This window comes from Amblyraja radiata, chromosome 29 (genome assembly GCF_010909765.2).
Source record: "Amblyraja radiata isolate CabotCenter1 chromosome 29, sAmbRad1.1.pri, whole genome shotgun sequence".
In the NCBI taxonomy this organism is placed as follows: domain Eukaryota; kingdom Metazoa; phylum Chordata; class Chondrichthyes; order Rajiformes; family Rajidae; genus Amblyraja; species Amblyraja radiata.
Window position 1 is genome coordinate 28,328,896 of NC_045984.1, and position 26,568 is coordinate 28,355,463.

At 46.0% G+C, this 26,568-nt stretch overlaps 1 protein-coding gene across 3 annotated transcripts in view; it reads right to left on the minus strand.

Annotated features, from left to right (window-relative positions):
* The window catches only part of abca7 (ATP binding cassette subfamily A member 7), a 144,888-nt gene extending 126,963 nt beyond the window's left edge, over positions 1-17,925 (minus strand). For all 3 annotated transcript variants that reach the window (XM_033047043.1, XM_033047042.1, XM_033047041.1), the window contains exon 1: positions 17,810-17,925. The gene's annotated coding sequence lies outside the window, so the exon portion shown is untranslated. The remainder of the gene's footprint in view (positions 1-17,809) is intronic.
* Positions 17,926-26,568: the final 8,643 nt, after the last annotated feature.

Here is a 26,568-nt window from a genome sequence, read left to right on the forward strand (position 1 = left end):
AGGGCTTCAAGAGATGCAACCGGGAAGAAATGCTGCTCGTCAGCTCTGACCACATCCCGTCAGCTAAAAAAAATAAAAAACCTGCTACACTGGACGTGCAGAAAGCAAACAAATGATCTGTTCAATCTTAGGTAGACAAAAATGCTGGAGAAACTCAGCGGGTGAGGCAGCATCTATGGAGCGAAGGAATAGGTGACGTTTCGGGTCGAGACCCTTCTTCAGACTGAAACATAGAAACATAGAAAATAGGTGCAGGAGGAGGCCATTCGGCCCTTCGAGCCAGCACCGCCATTCATTGTGATCATGGCTGATCGTCTCCTATCAATAACCCGTGCCTGCCTTCTCCCCATATCCCTTGACTCCACTAGCCCCTAGAGCTTTATCTAACTCTCTTTTAAATCCATCCAGTGACTTGAAGAAAGGTCTCGACCCAAAACGTCACCTATTCCTTCGCTCCATAGATGCTGTCTCACCCGCTGAGTTTCTCCAGCATTTTTGTCTACCTAAGATTGAACAGATCATTTGTTTGCTTTCTGCACGTCCAGTGTAGCAGGTTTTTTATATTTTTTTAGCTGACGGGATGTGGTCAGAGCTGACGAGCAGCATTTCTTCTCGGTTGCATCTCATGAAGCCCTTTCGTCGAGAGTTTCTTCTGCTGAGGGTAGAGTGTTGTGAGAATTAATGAGACAGTTATTGGGAAGATGAGAAACTGCCCTTGACATTAATGCAGCATTGTGCCAAGTGTAGCGTTGAGACTGACTAGTGGCGCCAGAGTCAGCCTCACCCGCTGAGTTTCTCCAGCATTTGTCGACCTAAGCAGGCGGCGATTTAGTTTGGCCTCTCCGTTGATGAAGTCTTTGCCACAATGTCATGGGCGGGAAACAGTTTATTTCAGCACATATCTAATTGATGAATTACGCACAGGCCTGCTTACTTCAGCTGTTAAGCTGGAAAGGGTACAGAGAAGATCGACGAGGGTGTTGCCAGGACTCGAGGGTCTGAGCTATAGGGATTGGTCGAGTAGGCTGGGACTCTATTCCTTGGGGAGAGCAGGAGGATGAGGGGTGATCTTATGGAGGTGTATTAAATACTGAGAGGAATAGATCGGGTAGATACACAGAGTCTCTTGCCCAGAGTAGTGCAATCGAGGACCAGAGGACATGGGTTCAAGGTGAACGGGAAAAGATTTAATAGGAATCTGAGGGGTAACTTTTTCACACAAAGGTTGGTGGGTGTATGGAACAAGCTGCCAGAGGAGGTAGTTGAGGTAGGGACTCCTTTAAGAAACAGTTCGGCAGGTACATTGATAGGACAGGTTTGGAGGGATATGGACCAAACGTGGGCAGGTGGGACTTTTGCAGCAGGGATATGCTGGCAAGTTGGGCCGAAGGGCCTGTATCCATGCTCTACCACTCTATGACTCTTACAATCTTTTACATTTGATGGGGAGAGGAAAATAAAGCAACATGGCAGCTGTACAGTGTAGAAACAATGAACTGCAGGTGCCAGTTTACAGATAAAAGACACAAAGTGGTGGACATCTGGTGTGACAACCTATCAGAACATTGTGTCCAAGTTATCACACCCGGATCCCAAGAACAATAATCAAAGTGCAGAGAACTCACTCCGAGGTGATCTTAAACCTCCTAGTCACAGATTTGTTCTGTTTAAAGGGCCTGTCCCACTTACGTGATTTTTTCAGCTACTTGCCGGCACCCATCATAGTCTCAGCAGGCCGCCGGAAATTTTCAACATGACAATTTTTACATTTACCAAGCCAATTACACACCTGTACGTCTTTGGAGTGTGGGAGGAAACCGAAGATCCCGGAGAAAACCCACGGAGGTCACGGGGAGAACGTACAAGCTCTGTACAGACAGCACCCGCAGTCGGGATCGAACCCGGGTCTCTGGCGCTGCATTCACTGCACGGCAGCAACTCTACCTCTGCACCACCGTGACTGCACCTAGTCCTGCATCGCCAATTGATGGAGGTAAATAACAGCCTCCCGATAACAAAAGCAGATTCTCTTGATTATCTTATGTCCGGCCCCTCTATAAAAAGGTCCGCAGTTGAAATCACTTGGGGTTCTGCCATAGAGTCGCTCTCCATCATTTGCAGGCTAGGATATAAATAAAATACTTGCTTGCTAATGTAACAGGGAGGTGCTGAGATTTGGCTCTTAGCCTGGCACAGATCCAAGGGGAAAGAAAGTGGCATTTCGCAGCCCAAAGATTATAAGGCAGGTGTAACCAAGGCCAGCCTGGGTTTAGAGCAGACGGTGCAAAAACTCGCAACACTCAATGCTAACTTTATGTTTAACCTTACTTGCCTGAAGTGTTGGCTCTGTGATACAATTGCATTCACACAGGGGAGGGGCTAGAGGGAGCAATCTGGTACATCCATGCATGGGTGGGAAACGCTTTTAAAACATGGGGGACACAATGAGGCTCGACATCTAGCACAGGGGCCGGCAACTTACGGCCTACGGGCCGGCCCTCAGGCGTATATTTTTTCCCCAATTAGTTTTCGCGAACTGAGAACTGCAGCTGCTAGATTCTAGGAGGAGGCGACTTCCAACTGGAATCGACCTCGATGGCTCCAGTCGCTGAGCCTGTGGACTTACTATCACGGAGCTGGCTGACTTCGGAGGCTGTGGCGGAGTTGCGGCCTTGCGGCTGCGGCTCGACTTCGGAGGTTTCACAAAACATGGAGGGGGGGGAGGGGGGGGGGAGGGGGGGGGGAGGGGGGGGGGATTGTCCCCACCTCTCAAAACTTGGGGGGGGGGGGGGGGGGGAGAACAGCTCCCTCCCGTCCCCCGTCCCCCAGGATTTACGCCCGTGCCTCCATGAAATAGTTTCCTACCCCACCCACTACATGAGCCACCAGCCACACTTGCAAGCGAGTGGCGACTCCGTCTCTCCATACCGTCGGAGATGTTTAAATATTTCCTGCAACCTACCACATGACCAATTAGATCAACCAGCACCTCACAGATCCAGGACTTTTGAGGGGGGGGGGGAAATAAAAACTGATAAAAACTCGGTTGGTTCATGAACTACACGTGGAGCACGTTAATGATGCCCTCCTTTAATCCTCCGTCTTACTAATAACAGCAGGCAGGAAAAACATACGATTCAGCAGAAAGACGGGTTAGCAATTAAAGGCGGCCCTGTTTTGGAGGAGTTCGCAAAAAATAATTGGTCAATCAGATCAGCCATTTTGCCACAGATTTGGGGCCTTGTGTGAGCTGTGGTACCAGTGATGCCTATGCATAGAAAGCCTCTAGACTTTTTTTTAGAGCCCATCCCACTTTTACGCAATTTTTTTCGGCGACTTGCTGGCACCCGTCATAGTCGCAGCATGTTGCTGAAAATTTTCAACATGTTGAAAAATCCAGCGGCGACCAGAAAAAGGTACGACTCTTTGGGCGACTACTCACGACCATACAGGCGTCACCCTGCGTCATGACGCCTGTATGGTCGTGAGTAGTCACCCAAAGAGTCGTACCTTTTTCTGGTCACCGCTGGATTTTCAACACGTTGAAAGTTTTCCCTTTTCACCCCTGTCCAATGCTCTGCTCACCATGATTCACACTGGAAGAACTATGAAGGTACGGCTAGCCTGCTGATGTGCGTTAACAGAGTATGGTGCAACGGTATCTTTACTACCGCATGCGTCAAGGTACAGTGAAACTAGTACTTTTTGCATTCAGCTCAGCAAGACTGTCGGCAATGGTATGAGGGCAGCACCATGGCGTAGAGGTCGTGCTCTTGCCTTACAGCGCCAGAGACCCGGGTTCGATCCCGACTATGGGTGCTTGTCTGTACGGAGTTTGTACGTTCTCCCCGTGACCTGCGTGGGTTTTCTCAGATCTTGGGTCGCCTCCAAAGACGTACAGGTTTGTAGGTTAAGGAGGCCCAGGAGCCGTTGGTGAGGGAGGAGCGACGTCCGTGTGGTGAGTGTAAAAACCCAGCGCGGGGCTTGTTTCAACAGAGGCCCAGGAGCCGTTACAGAGGGAGGAGGAGCCAAAATCTGCAACGTTCCATTCGCAGATCACACTTCAAATTAAGTGGGCTTGAGGAAGCAGCTGATTGGCTTGTATCCCAGGTAAGGCTTTGTATTGTATCCAGGATAGGGGGGGGGGGGGGGGGGGGGAAGAATGAGGGCCAGGGCAGTTTACTGTTCTGGATGTCAGATGTGGGAGGTCATGGAGTCTGAGTGCCCTCCAGACGTCCACATCTGCGCCAGGTGCGTCGAGATGGGGCTCCTAAGGGACCGTGTTAGGAACCTGGAGCAGCAGCTCGATGACCTGTCTGGTCAGGGAGAGCGAGGAGGTCATAGAGAGGAGTTATAGGGAGGTGGTCACTCCAAGACCACGGGAGGCAGACAACTGGGTCACAGTTAGGAAGGGCAACGGGCAGAGGCAGGGACTGGTGAGTACCCCGGTGGCTGTATACCTTGAAAATAAGTACTCATGTTTGAGCACGGTTGGGGGAGACAGCCTACCTGGGGGTAGCGACAGCGGCCGGGCCTCTGGCACAAAGATCGGCCCTGTTGCTCAGAAGGGTAAGGAAAAGAAGAGGACGACAACAGTAATAGGGGACTCTATAGTCAGGGGGTCGGATAGGCGATTCTGTGGACGCAGACAGGAGACCCGGATGGTAGTTTGCCTCCCTGGTGCCAGGGTCAGGGATGTGTCTGAACGTGTCCAAGATATCCTGAAATGGGAGGGAGAGGAGCCTGAGGTCGCGGTACATATAGGTACCAACGACATAGGTAGAAAAAGAGAAGAGGTCCTGAAAGGAGAATTTAGGGAGTTAGGAAGAGAGTTAAGGAGAAGGACCGCAAAGGTAACAATCTCAGGATTACTGCCTGTGCCACGCGACAGTGAGAGTAGGAATGGAGCGAGGTGGAGGATAAATGAGTGGATGAGGGACTGGTGCAGTGGGTATGGATTCAAGTTTCTGGATCATTGGGACCTCTTTTAGTGAAGGTGCGACATGTACAGAAAGGACGGGTTGCACTTGAACTCAAGGGGGACCAATACCCTGGCGGGGAGATTTGCAAAGGCTACTGGGGAGACTTTAAACTAGAACGGTTGGGGGGGGAGGGACTCAAATAGGGAAAGCTAGCAGTCAGTCTGTGAGGCAGGAGGCAGAGAAGGGTAGCACTCTGACCAAAAATGTAGGGGAGAAAGAAGAAAAAGACAATAAACAGAGAATAAGAGGGGGTGGGTTTCTTAAATGTGTATATTTTAATGCTAGGAGCATTGTAAGAAAGGTGGATGAACTTAGAGCCTGGATTGACACCTGGAAGTATGATGTTGTGGCGATCAGTGAAACATGGTTGCAGGAGGGCTGTGATTGGAAACTAAATATTCCAGGATTTCGTTGCTTCAGGTGTGATAGAATTGAAGGGGCAAGAGGTGGAGGTGTTGCATTGCTTGTCAGGGAAGATATTACAGCAGTGCTTTGGCAGGATAGATTAGAGGGCTCGTCTAGGGAGGCTATTTGGGTGGAACTGAGAAATGGGAAAGGGGTAGCAACACTTATAGTGGTGTATTATAGACCGCCAAATGGGGAGTGAGAATTGGAAGAGCAAATACGTAAGGAGATTGCAGATATTAGTAGTAAGCACAAGGTAGTGATTGTGGGAGATTTCAATTTTCCACACATAGACTGGGAAACACATTCTGTAAATGGGTTGGATGGTTTGGAGTTTGTAAAATGTGTGCAGGATAGTTTTTTGCAGCAATACATAGAGGTACCTACTAGAGAAGGGGCGGTGTTGGACCTCCTGTTAGGAAATGAGACGGGTCAGGTGGCAGAGGTATGCGTTGGGGAACAGTTCGGGTCCAGTGATCACAATACCATTAGTTTCAATATAATTATGGAGAGGGTCAGAACTGGACCTAGGGTTGAGATTTTTGATTGGAGAAAGGCTAACTTTGAGGAGATGCGAAAGGATTTAAAAGGAGTGAATTGGGACATTTTGTTTTATGGGAAAGATGTGGAAGAGAAATGGAGGACATTTAAAGGTGAAATTTTAAGAGTACAGAATCTTTATGTCCCTGTTCGGTTGAAAGGAAATAGTAAAAATTGGAAAGAGCCATGGTTTTCAAGGGAAATTGGACACTTGGTTCAGAAAAAGAGAGAGATCTACAATAATTATAGGCAGCATGGAGTAAATGAGGTGCTTGAGGAGTATAAAGAATGTAAAAAGAATCTTAAGAAATAAATTAGAAAAGCTAAAAGAAGATATGAGGTTGCTTTGGCAAGTACGGTAAAAGTAAATCCAAAGGGTTTCTACAGCTATATTAATAGCAAAAGGATAACGAGGGATAAAATTGGTCCATTAGAGAGTCAGAGTGGACAGCTATCTGCAGAGGCAAAAGAGATGGGGGAGATATTGAACAATTTATTTTCTTCGGTATTCACTAAGGAGAAGGATATTGAATTATGTGAGGTAAGGGAAACAAGTAGAGTAGCTATGGAAACTATGAGATTCAAAGAAGAGGAAGTACTGACACTTTTGAAAAATATAAAAGTGGATAAGTCTCCAGGTCCGGACAGGATATTCCCTAGGACATTGAGGGAAGTTAGTGTAGAAATAGCAGGGACTATGACAGAAATATTTCAAATGTCATTAGAAACGGGAATAGTGCCGGAGGATTGGCGTACTGCGCATGTTGTTCCATTGTTTAAAAAGGGTTCTAAGAGTAAACCTAGCAATTATAGACCTGTTAGTTTGAAGTCAGTGGTGGGCAAATTAATGGAAAGGATACTTAGAGATAATATATATAAGCATCTGAATAAACAGGGTCTGATTAGGAACAGTCAACATGGATTTGTGCCTGGAAGGTCATGTTTGACTAATCTTCTTGAATTTTTTGAAGAGGTTACGGGAAATTGATGAGGGTAAAGCAGTGGATGTTGTATATATGGACTTCAGTAAGGTCTTTGACAAGGTTCCTCATGGAAGGTTGGTTAAGAAGGTTCAATTGTTGGGTATTAATGGTGGAGTAGCAAGATGGATTCAAAGTGGCTGAATGGGAGACGCCAGAGGGTAATGGTGGATGGCTGTTTGTCAGGTTGGAGGCCAGTGACTAGTGGGGTGCCACGGGGATCAGTGTTGGGTCCACTGTTGTTTGTCATGTACATCAATGATCTGGATGATGGTGTGGTAAAATGGATTAGTAAGTATGCAGATGATACTAAGATAGGTGGTGTTGTGGATAATGAAGTAGATTTTCAGTCTACAGAGAGATTTATGCCAGTTGGAAGAGTGGGCTGAAAGATGGCAGATGGAGTTTAATGCTGATAAGTGTGAGGTGCTACATCTTGGCAGGACAAATCAAAATAGGACGTACATGGTAAATGGTAGGGAATTGAGGAATGCAGTTGAACAGAGGGATCTGGGAATAACTGTGCACAGTTCCCTGAAGGTGGAATCTCATGTAGATAGGGTGGTAAAGAAAGCTTTTGGTGTGCTAGACTTTATAAATCAGAGCATTGAGTATAGAAGTTGGGATGTAATGTTAAAATTGTACAAGGCATTGGTGAGGCCAATTCTGGAGTATGGTGTACAATTTTGGTCGCCTAATTATAGGAAAGATGTCAACAAAATAGAGAGAGTACAGAGGAGATTTACTAGAATGTTGCCTGGGTTTCAGCAACTAAGTTACAGAGAAAGGTTGAACAAGTTAGGTCTTTATTCTTTGGAGTGCAGAAGGGCTTGATAGAGGTCTTTAAAATGATGAGAGGGATAGACAGAGTTGATGTGGATAAGCTTTTCCCACTGAGAGTAGGGAAGTTTCAAACAAGAGGACATGACTTGAGAATTAAGGGACAGAAGTTTAGGGGTAACATGAGGGGGAACTTCTTTACTCAGAGAGTGGTAGCTGTGTGGAATGAGCTTCCAGTGAAGGTGGTGGAGGCAGGTTCGATTTTATCATTTAAAAATAAATTAGATAGTTATATGGATGGGAAAGGAATGGAGGGTTATGGTCTGAGTGCAGGTAGATGGGACTAGGGGAGAATACGTGTTCGGCACGGACTAGAAGGGCCGAGATGGCCTGTTTCCGTGCTGTAATGGTTATATGGTTATATAGTTAATTGGCTTGGTATGAAATGTAAATTGTCCCTAGTCTGTGTCTGTGTGTTAATGTACGGGGATAGCAGGTCGGTGTTGACTCGGTGGGCCGAAAGGCCTGTTTCCTCACTGCATCTCTAAACTAAACTATCATCATACATCAGCACAATAGTCCAGTTAGTACAGAATAGCCCACTGAGTCTACATGCAAGAGCCGCCATGTTAACAGAATGCACAGGGAGCCCATGTCAAGTGCATGGTATATGGACACATTTATCTGTTTTTTAGTAAATGCCTACTATTTTCTGTGTGCTTAAGCAAAGCAAGAATTTCATTGTCCTATACAGGGACACATGACAATAAACTCACTTGAACTTGAACTTGGACATGATCACGCATTTTTACATACGTGTTTGTCCACAAACACGTGTGTGCCGAGGCTGTGCAGCAGAGCCTGGTTTAGTTATCTCGGACTTTACTATTGAACCAAGACCGCACATTGCCAAATGCATGTCATAGCTGCAACCAATGCATGGTAAACAAATTCACACCCAGCCACCTTCCAATCTGCAAATCTATAAATAAAACAGGTGGTAATGTGTGTTTTCAATTGCTGAATATTAAATGTTGTTATTGCATTATAAACTTCAACTTTAGAGTTCTTATATTTATAATCAAAATAGTTCCCACGGCTGCCTAACAAAAATGTTAGATGTTGTCTGACAAGCTGGACGTATTCAGCAAAAATACAAATTGAATATAGCAGACCTCTGGTGAGACTTTGAGATAATTCATGTCCAATGAACTCCATGTCCCCAGACACCACATTTTGCGAGGAAACAGGCCCTTCGGCCCACCGAGTCTGCACCGACCTGCTATCCCCGCACATTAACACTATCTTACACACTACAGTGCCGGAGTAACTCAGTGGGTCAGGCAGCATCTCTGGAGAGAAGGAATGGGTGACGTTTTGGGTCGAGACCCTCCTTCAGACCAAGAGTCAGGGGGGAGGGAGACAGAGATATGGAAGGGTGGGTGTGAAAACACAGGTCAAAGCAGACGACGATGAGGAAAGGTAGAATGGTTCGAGACCAGAAACGTCACCCATTCCTTCTCTCCAGAGAAGCTGCCTGACCCGCTGAGTTACTCCAACATTTTGTATCGATCTTGCGGTGTAAACCAACATCTGCAGTTCCTTCCACCACATGTTTTTGTGAGCTAGTTTCATATGACTGTAGTACACCAGAGTAAAATGCAGAAGATCTCCTTCATTAAATATTCAGGTCATATTAGGTACTTAGTTCAAAAGTATTACAATATCTCAGACTAAAATTAAACAAACATTTTCGCAATGCATATACAACACGACCTCTGATTCACTTAGTTTGGTTCACAACCTTCAATCACAAGTCTTACACATCTCTCTTTAAAAAAATCAATGGCATTCAACCAGATCCTGCACTGCGTATATCCCTGAATTCAATATATCTTTCTCGTTACACTAAATTGAAACTGGGACTCAAAGCAGTATTTGGGTAATACATAGGTACACAAAAATGCTGGAGAAACTCAGCGGGTGCAGCAGCATCTATGGAGCGAAGGAGATAGGTAAGAGTCTGAAGAAGGGTTTCTGCCCGAAACGTTACCTATCTCCTTCGCTCCATAGATGCTGCTGCACCCGCTGAGTTTCTCCAGCATTTTTGTGTACCTTCGATTTTCCAGCATCTGCGGTTCCTTCTTGAACACTTTGGGTAATACATTATTGACTGAATGCCTTTCTTCCTTAAATAATTTTCCTTTGTACGGACATGTTTTTTGTTTTTTTTAAAGTAAGCTTTGTGAGAATTAAGCCTTCTCATTCCTGATTTAACTAATCTCTTCTAACAGACTTTGGACTTGATGTTTGACCATTTTCGTTATTTTAGAAAACAAAGAGAAATTGCGACTATCAGTTGGATTCTTTCAATGTGTAGGAAGGAACCGCAGGTGCTCGTTTGAACCGACGATAGGCACAAAGTGCTGGAGTAACTCAGCGGGACAGGCAGCATCTCTGGAGAGAAGGAATAGGTAACATTTCGGGTCGAGACCCTTCTTCAGACTGAGAGTTGGGGGAGAGGGAGACAGTTTGTATGACTCCTTGTCACCATCCCCAAAGCTAACAATGAACCATTCTACTACATTTCCTTATCATTGTCTGCTTTAATCTGTGTTTTCACACCTTACCCTTTCATATCTCTATGTCTCCCTCGTCCCTGACTGTCTGAAGAAGGGTCTCGACCTGAAACGTCACCCATTCTTTCTCTCCAGAGACGCTGCCTGTCCCGCTGAGTTACTTCAGCATTTTGTGTCTATCCTTGGTTTCTTTCAATGTTTTTTTCTTCTGGAACTCCTAGTTCCTCATCATCATTTCAGCTTGTCTTCAAGATCCATGATGACCCCTCCAGTTGCAACGAGGGGTCATCGACCTTACACATCAACTTTTCCATATCTTAGATGGGGTCTGACAAGCTGAATGTAGACTTCAGATTTCAAGCAGAATATTGTTTTTGCAGAAATAGCTGTCGGCTGCACCTCAAACTATTGATCAATGTGTATTTAAGACATTTGTCCACGTATAGAGTCATAGAATCATAGAGTGATACAGCGTGGAAACAGCTCCTTCGGCCCAACTTGCGCACACCGACCAACATGTTCCATTTACACTAGTCCCACAGGTCCCTGCCTATTGCTTATTAAAAGTTGCGTTAGTCCCTGCCTCAACTACCTCCTCTGGCAACTCGTTCCATACACCCACCACCCTTGTGTAGAAAAAGTTACCCCTCGGATTCCTATAACATCTTTCCCCCTTCACTTTGAACTTATGCCCTCCGGTTCTCGATTTCCCCCAATCTGGGCAAGAGACTCTGTACGTCCACCCAATGTATTCCTCTCGTAATTTTATACACTTACGCACACAAATATAATCGGCTAAGAGGAGCGCATGGTATTGGGGGTAGGGTACTGATATGGATAGAAAATTGGTTGGCAGACAGGAAACAAAGAGTAGGAATTAACAGGTCCCGTTCAAAATGGATCAACAGTAACATTAGCAAATTTGCAAATGACACAAAGCTGGGTGGCAGTGTGAACTGTGAGGAGGATGCTTTGAGGATGCAGGGCGACTTGGACAGGTTGGTTGAGTGGGAAGATACATGGCAGATGCAGTTTAATGTGGATAAATGTGAGGTTATTCACTTTGGTGACAAGAACAGGAAGGCAGATTATTATCTGAATGGTGTCAAGTTAAGAAAAGGGGAAGTACAACGAGATCTGGGTGTCCTTGTACATCAGTCACTGAAAGTAAGCATGCAGGTATAACAGGCAGTGGAGAAAGCTAATGGCTTGTTGGCCTTCATAACAAGAGGGGTTTGAGTATAGGAGCAAAAAGGTCCTCCTACAGTTGTACAGGGCCCTGGTGAGTATTGTATGCAGTTTTGGTCCCCAAATTTGAGGAAGGACATTCTTGATATTGAGGGTGTGCAGCGTAGGTTCATGAGGCTAAATTCCCAGGATGGCTGGACTATAATATGTTGAAAGAATGGAGCGGCTGGGCTTGTATACACTGGAATTTGGCAGGATGAGAGGGGATCTTACTGAAACATAAGATTATTAGGGGATTGGACATGCTAGAGGCAAGAAACGTGTTCCCAATGTTGGGGGAGTGCAGAACCAGGGGCCACAGTTTAAGAATAAGGGGTAGGCCATTTAGAATGGAGATGAGGAAAAACTTTTTCACCCAGAGAGTTGTGAATTTGTGGAATTGTCTGCCTCAGAAGGCAGTGGAGGCTGATTCTCTGGATGCTTTCAAGAAAGAGTTAGATAGAGCTCTTAAAGGCAGGAACGGAGTGGTTGATCGTTAATTGTGGATGAACAGCCATGACCACTGTGAATGGCAGTGCTGGCTCGAAGGGCCGAATGGCCTACTCCTGCACCAATTGTCTATTGCCTTTAAAAGCTTTCACTATGAGCACACACAATGACTATGCGGGAAGCAACAGATGCATTAAAAGGATCGTAATTGAACTTGGAACATGTGTAGCTTGGTTATTCATTGCGTTTACCGGCTGAGCCATTAGGCAAACTATTACTAATGTATGTCATAACTTCCTTATGCGTTTGATCAAAAAGAGAAACATCTTTTAATAAACAATCAGCTGACCAGTTATTTCTGGCCACTAAGATTCACACTCATAAGAGGAGTAGGTGTTATAGAAACATAGAAAATAGGTGCAAGATTAGGCCATTCGGCCCTTCAAGCCATTCAATATGATCATGGCTGATCGTCCAGAATCAGTACCGTTCCTGCTTTCTCCCCGTATCCCTTGATTCCGTCAGCCAAAGGAGCTATATCTAACTCTCTCTTGAAAACATCCAGTGAATTGGCCTCCACTGCCTTCTGTGGCAGAGAATTCCACAGATTCACAACTCTCTGGGTGAAAACGTTTTTCCTCATCTCAGTCCTAAATGGCCGACCACTTATTCTTAAACTGTGACCCCTGGTTCTGGACTCCCCCCAACATGGGGAACATTTTTCCTGCAACTAGCCTGTCCAATCATAGAGTCATAGAGTGATACAGCGTGGAAACAGGCCCTTCGGCCCAACTTGCCCACACCGGCCAACAATGTTCACAGCTACACTAGTCCCACCTGCCTGCGCTTGGTCCATATTCTTCTGACCTGTCCTATCCATGTACCTGCCTAACTATTTCTTAAACAATGGGATAGTCCCAGCCTCAACTACCTCCTCTGGCAGCTTGTTCCATACACCCACCACCTTTTGTGTGAAAAAGTTACCCCTCTGATTCCTATTAAATCCTTTCCCCTTCACCTTGAACCTATGGTAGACAAAAATGCTGGAAAAACTCAGCGGGTGAGGCAGCATCTATGGAGCGAAGGAATAGGTGACGTTTCGGATCGAGACCCTTCTTCAGTCTGAATAGCAAAATGGCAAACATCAAGGCCAAAGCCTGTTAGAGGAGATTTGGTAAATCAGATACGAGGCTTAATTCTCACAAAGCTTGAACTTGATTAGAGCGGGTGTCAGGGGTTATGGGGCGAAGGCAGGAGAATGGGGTTGAGAGGGAAAGAAAGATCAGCCATGATTGAATGGCGGGGTAGACTTGATGGGCCTAATGGCCTAATTCTGCTCCGAGAACGTATGAACATTAGGAATGGATTGGAGACTACAAATTGTAATTAAAAAGCAACCTTTAGGATGGAGACAGAATACATTAACCAAAACAGTCTCATTTGGGTGTGAACACAGATCATTATGAGTTAGAGGTCCATGCCACACCCACCAAATCAGCCATCTCGCAGCTAATGTAGTTAATTTGGAATCTTTGCAGTCACTGTAATCTCTTATTATCACCATCATCACATTTAGAAAATCCACCATCATATTTAGTAACTTGGGTGTACTGACATGCACTAAATATACCTTGAGTTAAAGTATTATTACTGCACATGGATTCCTGTCATTGAGTACAGCCCGTCAGCGCCTGTCCCACTTGGCAATTTTTTTCAGCGACCGCCGGCATCATTGACTGACGTATCAGGTCACGGGAAAAAGTCGCGGCGTGACGACGCATTGACGCGCGGTGTCTCCTCAAGGGTCGCAACATTTTTTTTGTCGCCGCTGGATTTTGAAATGTCCAAAATCTTTTCCCAACCCTTGAAAACGTTACTTTTATAACAATCAAACAGGTTCGCTTCTTAATAAACAGACAACTCAAAATACGGTTGGTAGACCAGTTCAAAACGTTACTATTATCGGCCGATGGAAGTGGTAAGGACTTGATGAGCCCCCCCCCCCCACCGAGTCAAGTGAGCAATTCTTTCACTTGGCCCAGGAATCCATAGTCAGACTCCCCGTGACTTTTCAGGCTCCCTACCCTATCCTCATTTCTCCACCGAATTTTCCTTCATCCCCAATTTTATAACATAGTCGCTCGTCAGAAAAAGGGGTCCCCGGGGTAATTTTGTTTTGAACAATATCTTCCCCCTCTTTGTTTGTTTTTTTAAACTTGTCACTTCATTTTGCGACCCAACCCTTTGCTTTTTTTTTCTCTTTTCTGTCTGTCAACCAACTGCACCAGTTTCCAACCTCTTTATCTCTATTTCTGCCTTCTCACCCTGATATGACGCCGGCAGTCGCCGAAAAAAATCGGCAAGTGGGACAAGCCTTTTACACCCTCACAAATACAGAAGTGATTTTTTTATTAAATCCACCTGCAGTGGACATGCTGGAGAGTTAAGATCATTCTGCAATCCAAAACGTGAGAAGACAGGTGCCTCCAGAGGAAGAAGCTATGGAATAAAGTACCCACTGCTGGGGAAATACAACATTTTATTTACATGGGGTGAATAGATAGGGTGGATGCACACAGTCTTTTACCCAGAGTAGGAGCATGAAGAACCAGAGGACGAAGCTTTGAGGTGAGAGGGGAAAGGTCGTGGAATTCTCTGCCTCAGAGGGCAGTGGAGGCCAGTTCTCTGGATACTTTCAAGAGAGAGCTAGATAGGGCTCTTAAAGATAGCGGAGTCAGTGGATATGGGGAGAAGGTAGGAACGGGGTACTGATTGGGGATGATCAGCCATGATCACATTGGATGGCGGTGTTGGCTCGAAGGGCCGAATGGTCTACTCCTGCACCCATTGTCTATTGTTTGAGGGAATATGAGGTAGAGAAAAATGCTGGAGAAACTCAGCGGGTGAGGCAGCATCTATGGAGCGAAGGAAATAGGCAACGTTTCGGGTCGAAACCCTTCTTCAGACTCAAGAATCTTAGCAAGGCTCTGGTGTGGGAGGAGGCCATCCAGTCAGCACCGGGTCTGAGCAAAAACAATTCATCTATTTTCACTTCTCTACCCTACACTCATAACCCTGCCAATTTTTTTCTTTCAAATTCTAAACCGGCTACATTTGAATCTGACTGCATCAATACCCGTAGAAGTTTATTCCAGACCACAGCCACTTAAGATGCAAAAAACTACGTTTCTCATGTCAGCTTTAGTTATTTTGCCCATTATCTTCATTACAGAAACAAGGAACTGCAGGTGCTGGTTTACAAAAAGAAAAAGGGCACACAGTTCTAGAGTAACTCAGCGAGGGGGGGGGGGGGGAGGTCAATCACATCCCTGGAGAACATGGATAGGTGGTGCTTCAAGGCAGGACACCTCTGCAGGCCTTCATTACACATCCATTGGTTCTTGACCCCAATGCAAACAGCCTCTCCCCATCTGTTCTCCGAACTATCAAATCTTCTCACCCCGACTTCCTCCCAAGGAGAACGACAGCAGCTTCCTAAGTTCACAAGTTCATATAAACTGAATTGTGAAATATGAAATGATTCATGTGGAATGAAAACACTCGCTGGCTGGCTAGCAATGTACCTCGCTACACGGGAGATTTGTATCTTCTATTTCCTTCGCTCCATAGATCCTGTCTCACCCGCTGAGTTTCTCCAGCATTTTTGTCTACTTTCATAAGCCTTAGGAGCAGAATTAAGCCATTTGGCCCATCAAGTCTGCCCCACCATTCAATCATGGCTGACCTATCTTCCCCTCTCAACCCCATTCTCCTGCCTTCTCCCCACAACCCTTGACACCCGTATTAATCAAACATCAAGTCTATCCATGTTTCTCATCTTTGGACCCATTAGAGTACATTTATTTTGTAGCCCCTTTCAACTTTCACCCTTTTCCTAGACGGCGCAGTCAGATGTGGGCGAACCAGTTTTTAAGAAAAGGTGCGTCTTGACTTCCTTGTTTTTGTTTCCATCTGCTTTTTATAAAGCCACTTCCTGATCCCACCCACCCCCCTCAGCTATGCCTGACTGCCCACCCAATTAGATGTTACTGTTTGTACACCTCATTGTCACCTTCCCCTCAGCTGAGAATTATCCATTTTGCATTTTTCTTGAACGTTGTCCACTTTGATCTCTCGTTTTCACACCTTACCCTTCCCTATCCATCTCCCTCCTCCCCGACTCTGTCTGACGACGGGTCTCGACCCAAAACGTCACCCATCCCTTCTATCCAGGGATGCTGCCTGTCCCGCTGAGTTACTCCAGCTTTTTGTGTCAATACGTTGTCAGACAGCATCATCTGGAGAAAAGGAATAGGTGGAGTTTCGGGTCGAGACCTAGCTGGCGCACTCTTTAGAATGGTGTCCTCCAGTTTATATTGCTTCTTGTCATTCATCCCAGCAACACATTTAATTTCTCAACATTAAACTTCATCAGCTATCTAAAGCTGGCACCCTCTGCCGCTATCATCTCACACCTTGCTCTAACAGGCATGATGAAGTGGAGTCCAGGCAGAGTAATGAAATTAATATTTTCAAACCTGATGACAATTCCATGCTGTACGACATCTTAAGTGTCAGCTGTAAACATGCACTTTCAAGCAGTGGGCAATGAATGATAATCATAAGCAGGGCATATTCCTCAGCAGATTTTATTCCCAATTCAATGAATAGACAATAGACAATAGGTGCAGGAGTAGGCCATTCGGCCCTTCGAGCCAGCACCGCCATTCAATGTGATCATGGCTGATCATCCCCAATCAGTGCCCCGTTCCTGCCCTCTCCCCATATCCCCCGACTCCACTATTTTTAAGAGCCCTATCTAGCTCTCTCTTGAAAGCATCCGAGAACCTGCCCTCCGAGGCAGAGAACTCCACAGACTCGCCACTCTCTGTGAGGAAAAAGTGTTTCCTCGTCTCCGTTCTAAATGGCTTACTCCTTATTCTTAAACTGTGCGTGGTCCCTGGTTCTGGACTCCCCCAACATCGGGAACATGTTTCCTGCCTCTAGCGTGTCCAAGCCCTTAACAATCTTATACGTTTCAATGAGATTCCCTCTCGTCCTTCTAAACTCCAGAGTGTACAAGCCCAGCTGCTCCATTCTCTCAGCATATGACAGTCCCGCCATCCCAGGAATTAACCTTGTAAACCTACGCTGCACTCCCTCAATAGCAAGAATGTCCTTCCTCAAATGAATCACCCCCATTTCTCTCCAAACTACCATCAGTAGGTCCCCCCACTGCAGACTGGAACAAGGACATCTATGCTTATTAAACTGCTGACTCAAACCTAGATTTATGTACCCAACCCTCATTTTAAAGGCCAGACATCAATTCCAACTTTGCAATTAAGTCTTAATTTATCAGGCAGCATCCTAATTAACCCAGCCACATAAATAGTCTGTTTAAAAAAAAATGTCATGGTTACACATATCATAAGAAACTTTTAAAAGATATATAGGCCAAAACTATTTTATGCTTGTGGTACAAATATATTCTACACCTATAACCAAATTATATAAAATTTAAATTGCGTTTATATAATACTTCATATTGAATCGAGAGAATACAGATTTTGGTTATTTAAAAGACAAACGACTCATATTTATATGGATCTGTAAATGAAAACGAACGATATTAGTAACAGGAAAACAAACAGCAATATTCTGCAATATTACATGCGAGTTACGTCCGGAGTTGACAATAAGGGGCAAAGTAAGAATAATTGAATGCATAAAACAGCCTGGAGCACAGGCTGGAATAAAACCGAATGCAACATAATCTGTGAAGCAAACACAGCATCGCTCGCCGGCGCTCCTGGCCTCTCCTATTTATAATGCATGGGTTTCCTACCGTCCCTCTCACCCTTACCTCCAGGCTGCGAGCGGCGGGGATGTGCAGCTTGTTCAGCGGCTGCCTGTCGCTCCCTCCATGCCGAGGTAAGTCGCTGTCCTCCTTCTCCTCGCCTTCACCTCCGCTGCCACTGCCCGCTCCACTGCCCGCCCACCAGTGGCCGGATTGGACCCAGCCCGCTCTCCCTCCTTCCCTCCACCACTGGCTCACACACCCGTCAGTCACCAGAGACCAGGCAAACGCCCCATGACATAGAAACATAGGTGCAGGAGGAGGCCATTCGGCCCTTCGAGCCGGCACCGCCATTCGTTGATTATTAGCAACCACTTTCTGATTATTAGCAACCACTTTCTGTTATTTGCACTACCAGTTTATTTATTCATGTGTGTATATATTTATATCATGGTATATGGACACATTTATCTGTTTTGTAGTAAATGCCTACTATTTTCTGTGTGCTTAAGCAAAGCAAGAATTTCATTGTCCTATACAGGGACACATGACAATAAACTCACTTGAACTTGAACTTGAACTTGAACTTGAACTTGTGATCATGGCTGATCGTCCCCTATCAATAACCCGTGCCTGCCTTCTCCCCATATCCCTTGACTCCACTAGCCCCTTGAGCTCTATCTAACTCTCGCTTAAATCCATCCACTGCCCTCTGTGGCAGGGAATTCCACAAATTCACAACTCTCTGGGTGAAAACGTTTTTTCTCACCTCAGTCTTAAATGACCTCCCCTTTATTCTAAGACTGTGTGGCCCCTGGTTCTGGACTCGTCCAACATTGGGAACATTTTTCCTGCATCTAGCTTGTCCAGCCCTTTTATAATTTTATATGTTTCTATAAGATACCCCCTCATCCTTCTAAACTCCAGTGAATAGGGTGATTTCACGAAAGGTCACTGGATCATAGATCCTCACCCACGTGACCGTAACTGGGGTACAAACGTCACTTCCAGTACATGTTATTGATGCTAGAAACGCGAACTTTCACACCCGTTAAAAACCGCGAAAACGGTTCATCAGAACATCAATAATGCCTTAGTTTTGATGAAATGCAGCGAGCAAACGCGATAATTCCCGATATTTTCGATCTTTATATCTGCACGGCCAACAACTTCCACTGTTATTTTCCCTTCAGCGCTCTCTTGTCTTTACCTTTGTTTTTCTTTATCTTCTGGACTCTAAAGTAAGATAACTGTGTCTCGCGGTCACCCCGACTGGCACAGTTATTTACAGCTCAAAGACGGGCCGTTTTCGCGGTTTTTAACGGGTGTGAAAGTTTGCGTTTCTAGCATCAATAACATGTACTTGGAAGTGACGTTTGTACCCCAGTTAAATTTTGCGGTCACGTGGGTGAGGATCTATGATCCAGTGACCTTTCGTGAAATCACCCTATACAAGCCTAGTCTTTTTAATCTTTCCTTCTTATGACAGTCCCGCCATCCCAGGGATCAATCTCGCGAACCTGCGCTGCACTGCTTCAATCGCAAGGAGGTCCTTCCTCAAATTAGGAGGCCAAAACTGCACGCAATACTCGAGATGTGGCCTCACCAGAGCCCTTTCTCCAGCATTTTTGTGTACCTTTGCTCCGTAGATGCTGCTGCACCCGCTGAGTTTCTCCAGCATTTTTGTGTACCTATACAATGACCGGTTGGTTGGTCACCACCACAACTTGCAGTGCGGACAATCAATAGCCCTGCTGGGCTGGGTGTAGCCTTTAGCCATGTATGGTGGAGCTGCATACAGAGCAGATGTTGTCCAAAATGCAAACTGTTTTTTTTTTCCTCTTCAGATTCAGATTCAGATTCAGATTCAATTTTAATTGTCATTGTCAGTGTACAATACAGAGACAACGAAATGCATTTAGCATCTCCCTGGAAGAGCGACATAGCAAATGATTTGAATAAATAATAATAAGTGATAATAAGTGTCCGGGGGGTGGGGGGGTGATTGGCAGTCACCGAGGTACGTTGTTGAGTAGAGTGACAGCCGCCGGGAAGAAGCTGTTCCTGGACCTGCTGGTTCGGCAACGGAGAGACCTGTAGCGCCTCCCGAATGGTAGGATGGTAAACAGTCTGTGGTTGGGGTGAGAGCAGTCCTTGGCGATGCTGAGTGCCCTCCGCAGACAACGCTTGCTTTGGACAGACTCAATGGAAGGGAGCGAGGAACCGGTGATGCGTTGGGCAATTTTCACCACCCTCTGCAATGCCTTCCGGTCGGAGACGAGCAGTTGCCATACCATACTGTGATGCAGTTGGTAAGGATGCTCTCGATGGTGCAGCGGTAGAAGTTCACCAGGATCTGAGGAGACAGATGGACCTTCTTCAGTCTCCTCAGGAAGAAGAGACGCTGGTGAGCCTTCTTGATCAAAGTTGAGGTATTGTGGGTCCAAGAGAGGTCATCGGAGATGTTGACTCCCAGGAACCTGAAGCTAGAAACACGTTCCACCTCCGTCCCGTTAATGTGGATGGGGGTGTGCGTGCCGCCCCTGGACTTCCTGAAGTCTACAATGAGCTCTTCATGCTGTCCACACGTTTAATTTATTTAGGGGATATTGGTGTTGTGGGCAAGGCCAGAAATCCATTGCCCATCCCAGACTGCCCTTGAAGTGAAAAAGCAGGAAAAAACTGCAGATAGACAAAAGTGCTGGAGAAACTCAGCGGGCGCAGCAGCATCTATGGAGCGAAGGAAATAGGCAACGTTTCGGCCCGAAACGTTGCCTATTTCCTTCGCTCCATAGATGCTGCTGCGCCCGCTGAGTTTCTCCAGCACTTTTGTCTACCTTCGATTTTCCAGCATCTGTAGTTCCTTCTTGTACAAGACACTGCAGATGCAGGTTTACCAAAGAAAGACACAAAATGCTGAATAACTAGGCGAAGTCGGGCAGCATCTCTGGAGAGAAGGAATGGGTGACGTTTCGGGTCGAGAGCCAACTTCAGTCTGAGCAAGGGTCTCGACCCGAAACGTCACCCATTCCTCTCCAGAGATGCTGCATGTCCTGCTGAGTTACTCCAGCATTTTGTGTCTATCCACTAGCAGGTTGTTTTTTTCACTCAGATTTACTCAGACAGTCATATGAGGAAAGATTGAAAAGACTAGGCTTGTATTCACTGGAGTTTAGAAGGATGAGGGGGTATCTTATAGAAACATGTAAAATTATAAAAGGACTGGACAAGCTAGATGCAAGAAAAAATGTTCCGAATGTGGGGCGAGCCCAGAACCAGGGGCCACAGTCTTAGAATAAAGGGGGGGCCATTTAAGACTGAGGTGAGAAAAAACTTTTTCACCAAGAGAGTAGCGAATTTATGGAATTCCCTGCCACAGAGGGCAGTGGAGGCCAAGTCACTGGATGGATTTAAGAGAGAGTTAGATAGAGCTCTAGGGACTAGTGGAGTCAAGGTATATGGGGAGAAGGCAGGCACGGGTTATTGATAGGGGACGATCAGCCATGACCACAACGAATGGCGGTGCTGGCTCAAAGGGCCGAATGGCCTCCTCCTGCACCTATTTTCTATGTTTCTGTGTCTCTATTTCTATTTCCAGTGTCTGTAGTCTCTCGTAATTCCAATTTGATGAGAGACATGGTTAGCTCCAGAGGCAAGTGGTGCAGGTGAGACGTTGACCCAATGCAGGTCTTTACTGTAACTTAAGCTCTCAGTTTTTTCTTAATATCACAGAGAGTGATACAGCATGGCAACAGGCCCTTTGGCCCAACTTGCCCACACCGGCCAACATCTCCCAGCTACTCTAATCCCACCTGCCCGCCTTTGGTCCATATCCCTCCAAACCTGACCTATCCATGTACCTGTCTAACGGTTTCACATGGAGTGAATCAAATGTCTGAACGCACCCCATTGTGAGGCAGAGACCTCGGAGAAAACTGACAGAAATCCTACACTCTAAGTAGTGTCTCGGAAGGAACTGCAGATGCTGGGTTACACTGAAGATAGGCACAAAATGCTAGAGTAACTCAACGGGACAGGCAGCATCTCTGGATAGAAGGCATGGGTGGCATTTCAGGACGAGACCCCGAAGAAGGGTCTGAAGAATTGTCTCAACCTGAAGTGTCACCCATCCCTTCTATCCAGAGATGCTGCCTGTCCTGCTGAGTAATGCCCCTGTCCCACTTAGGAAACCTGAACGGAAACCTCTGGAGACTTTGCGCCCCACCCAAGGTTTCCGTGCGGTTCCCGGAGGTTGCAGGTGGTTGCAGGTAATGGAAGCAGGTAGCGGAAGCAGGTAGGGAGACTGACAAAAACCTCCGGGAACCTCCGGAGCTTAGTGCTACTCATGGGATAGGCTTCTGCACTCCACATTAAAGAGTTGATTCTCTGACTTAAATATAAATGTGAAAGTGAGCAATATGCTTGACCATAAGGTTATAGATTACAGTGGAATGCGATTTGTGTCATAGAGTCAAAGAGTCTGGAAACAGGCCCTTTGGCCAACTTGCCCATACTGACCAACATGCCCCATCTACACTAGTCCCACCTGCCTGTGTTTGACTCACACCCTTCTAAACATGTCCCATCCATGTACCTGTCTAAATGTTCTTAAATGTTATGATAGTACCTCAACTAACTCCTGCAGCTCATTCCATAGACCTACTTCCCTTTTTCCAAAAGTTTGTCCCTCAGGTTCCTATGAAATATTCCCCCTCTTAACTTAAACCTATGTACTCTGGTTCTCGATTTCACTACTCTGGGTAAAAGACTGTGTGTGTCTGCTCGATCTATTCCTCTCTCGGTTGGCCTGCATCTCTTCCTGAACACTCGGTTATGAGCTGATTCAGCTGTTCTGAATCTCTCCCCTTTACGCAATGATAGTGCCAGCCAACACAAGGCGATGTTTAATGTTTTTAATGTTTTATGTGTCATTCCTAACTGTCACTGTATGTCATGTTGTCACTGGCGGGCGGAGCACCAAGGCAAATTCCTTGTATGTGAATACTTGTCCAATAAACTTATTCATAAACAAGGAATTTCATTTCACAGCATTTCCATTTCACTGCACATCTCGTATGCTTATATGTGGCGAATAGACTTGACTTGACTTGACTTGGAATATGCTCAGTATTTAAATGAGACTTTATTCCACAAACACAGTGCAGTGATCACTCCTACCAGTGCTGGCTTGGACAGATGCGTCTGCAATAGATGAGCTCAGGTGTTGGTTCAATCACCATCAAATTCAATCTGGGAGCAATAATGCTGTTCAGTGCACAGCCACCTTGCCCAATGGTGATGCCATTGCGTTGGTCAATGTTATTTTTTCGAGTCACGGGGTTTAGTGCCATTTCCAAAGTATTGTTCAATGGTCAGGTAGTACTGATTGATCAGCTGCGGGGAGATACGTGGCACAAATTACCCGCTTTTTATTGTCTATCACTAGAAACATTATGCTTTCTGGACACAATGTTGATGATTTCCAAGAGTAGTGTGTGCTGCCACCTCTGGTGGGATTGTGCTGCTGCAGGGCCAACCTGTGCTGGAGTCATCTGGAATATTAACTCTAATAATAATAATTTGTTTATAGGGACAGTGCATATTAATGAACATTTGCATGTAAATATGCGAGATTGTAGCCAATCAGTAGCTAATTTCCGTCTCTAGTCCCAGGCAAAGGTAGGTGAAGTGTCTTGCCCAAGGACACAACGACAGTACACACTCCAAGCAGGTTTCGAACCGGCCACCTTCAGGTTGCCAGCCGAACACTTAGCCCATTGTGCCATCTGTCGTCCGGAACAACTCTGCCAATATGAATATTTTAGGAGCGGCACAGTGGCGCAGCGGTAGAGCTGCTGTATGGCGCACCAGAGACCCGGGTTCGATCCTGACTACGGGCGCTGTCTGTACAGAGTTTGTACGTTCTCCCCGTGACCTGCGTGGGTTTACTCTGGGTGCTCCGGTTTCCTCCCACACTCCAAAGACGTACAGGTTTGTAGGCTAATTGGCTTGGGGAAATTGTATATTGTCCCCAATGCGTGTAGGACTAGTGTTCATGTGCGGGAATCGCTGGTGGGTGCAGACTCGGTGGGCCGAAGGGCCTGTTTCCACGCTGTATCTCTGAACTAAATTAAACTACACTAAACTAATGTCAGACTGTTGCTTGACGAGCCTGTTTTTAGAGATCTCTCCCAATTTAGACCTAAACCCAAAGATGACTGTGAGAAAGATTTCCCGGGTTGGCATGGTTCAGAATAACTTTGCCATTTCCAACTTCCAAAACAAAATTGTTCGTTTTTTTGTGCTGTTGAATTCTTCTTGTGCTTCAGTATTGGCAGCCTTTCCTGCAATTGGGCAGCCACGGTGGCACAGCGGTAGAGTTGCTGCCTTGTGCCCCTGTCCCACTTAGGAAACCTGAACGGAAACCTCTGGAGACTTTACACCCCACCCAAGGTTTCCGTGAGGTTCCCGGAGGTTTTTGTCAGTCTCCCTACCTGCTTCCACTACCTGCAACCTCCGGCAACCACCAGCAACCTCCGGGAACCGCACGGAAACCTTGGGTGGGGCGCAAAGTCTCCAGAGGTTTCCGTTCAGGTTTCCTAAGTGGGACAGGGGCATTTTTTACAGCTAAATGCAGCGCCACAGACCCGGGTTCGATCACGACTACGGGTGCTGTCTGTATGGAGTTTGTACGTTCTCCCCGTGATCGGCGTGGGTTTTCTCCGAGATCTTCGGTTTCCTCCCACACTCCAAAGACGTACAGGTTTGTAGGTTAATTGGCTTGATTAGTTGGCTTGATAAAAATGTAAAATTGTCCAAGTTGGCGATATGCAGAGTACTGCCCTGCCGACTACAACATTCAGAAGGTTCAGAAGAAGGATTTTAAAGTATGCTCGTATGTTTGAAAGGGCCGTTAAGCGTCAGTGGGTCTGGAGTCAAATATAGGCCAGACTAGAGGGCAGGAGATTTTCATCCCTGAGAGACATTGGTAAAATTATTTATGTTTTTATAACAACCCTGTAATTTCATGATTAGCATTACTGAGAGTCGCTTTTTGTGAACTCACAATTATTTAACATTTAAGTTTCCCTGCTCCGACAAGGAGATTTGTATGTATGTCTGCAGATTATTCTATTAGGTTACTCTTCCAGACGCTTTATTACTAGACAAGTATATTGAGCACATAACGCATCAATCTCATCTTCAGATGAATGACCAGGAGCCTGGAATGCACCTCTACCCCATTGCGGACATTGGACTTGGTCTCTGGAACTGATGTGCTACAATGCTGAGAACGATATTCTACACCCTGTATCTACCCCTCTTGTTCCATCTATTGTACTTGAGTTTGACGATTAGATCTATGTAGGGTATATCCGATCTGTGTTGATAGCACACAACATAAAGTTTTTCACTGCAACTTAGTACATTGACAATAATAAACCTGAACCTAAAATATAAACTCTATTTCTCCGTACACGGGTGTTGCCTGACCTGTTGGGTATTTCATCTTTTATTTATATTCTCACAGAAAGGAAACTATTCAGCCCGTGTATCCATGTTGGATCCTAGGACAGCGAGCCCATCAGTCCTGCCCCCTGCACTTCCTCTCTCACATGTTTTATTTGGCCATTAACCTGTAATAAGGGTTAAGGGCCTGTCCCACGAGCATGCGACCTGCATGCGGCAAGCGCGACCACACCGGAAGCGGGGGCCGCGCGGAGGTCGAGTGAGCGACGTGAAGTTTGAGCGAAGTCCGCCGGAAGTTCGCGCGTGACGTACGGCGTCAAGACGTGCGTCCAGCGTCGAGACGCTGCGTATGCCCGCCGATCTTTCAATCCATTGTGCCTGTGCTAACCTGAGAAGAAGGCTCCCAACCAACATAAGCTAGACACAAAATGCTGGAGTAACTCAGCGGGTCAGGCAGCGTCTCTGGAGGCAAAAGGCAAATAACTTTTCAGATCGCAACCCGAAACGTCACCCATCCTTTTTCTCCAGAGATGCTGACTGACTCACTGATTTACTCCAGCACTTTGTGTCCATCTTTGGTATAGACCAGCATCTGCAGTTCTTTGCGCAGGAAGGAAGACACAAAACTCAGGAGTAGCTCAGCGGGAGAAAAGGAATCGGTGATGTGTCCAGTTGGGACCCTCTCGACCCGAAAAGTCACCTATTCCTTATCTCCAGAGACGCTGCCTGGCCCGCTGAGTTACTCCAGCTCTTTGTGTCTAACTGCAGTTCTTTATTTCTATTGGAGCTAAACCCATCTCCCTGCATTTAGGCCACGGCATATCATATCAAATGCTCATCCACTTTTTAAATATTCTACAGGTTCTCACCTCTCCCAACAGACCAGGCAAAGAGTTTCAGTTTCAAGGCATTCACTGGTTGAAAAGGTTTATCGCCTTCCTGTTAATCCTTGGCAGGTTATCTGATATCAATGGTTCCCTTGTGAGTGACTTATTTGTTAATAGAAGAAAAGTCCTCCCTAAACGCCCTGCCCCAGACTCGCACCATATTTTCGATATAATTGGCGCTAATTAACACATTGTTGTTCCCCGGATTTTTGTTCTATTGTTCATAAATTCATAAGTTATAGGGGCAGGATTAGGCCATTCAGCCCGTCAGGTCTGCTCCACCATTCAATCATGGCTGATCTATCTTCCCCTCTCAACACCTTTCTCCCGCCTTCTCCCTCTTGGCCCCTGACACCCGTACCAATCAAGAATATGTCCATCTCCACCGTACAAATATCCATTGACTTGGCCTCCGCTGTCTTCTGCGGCAAAGAACTCCACACAAAAGCAATGAGCTTTTCCTAGGTA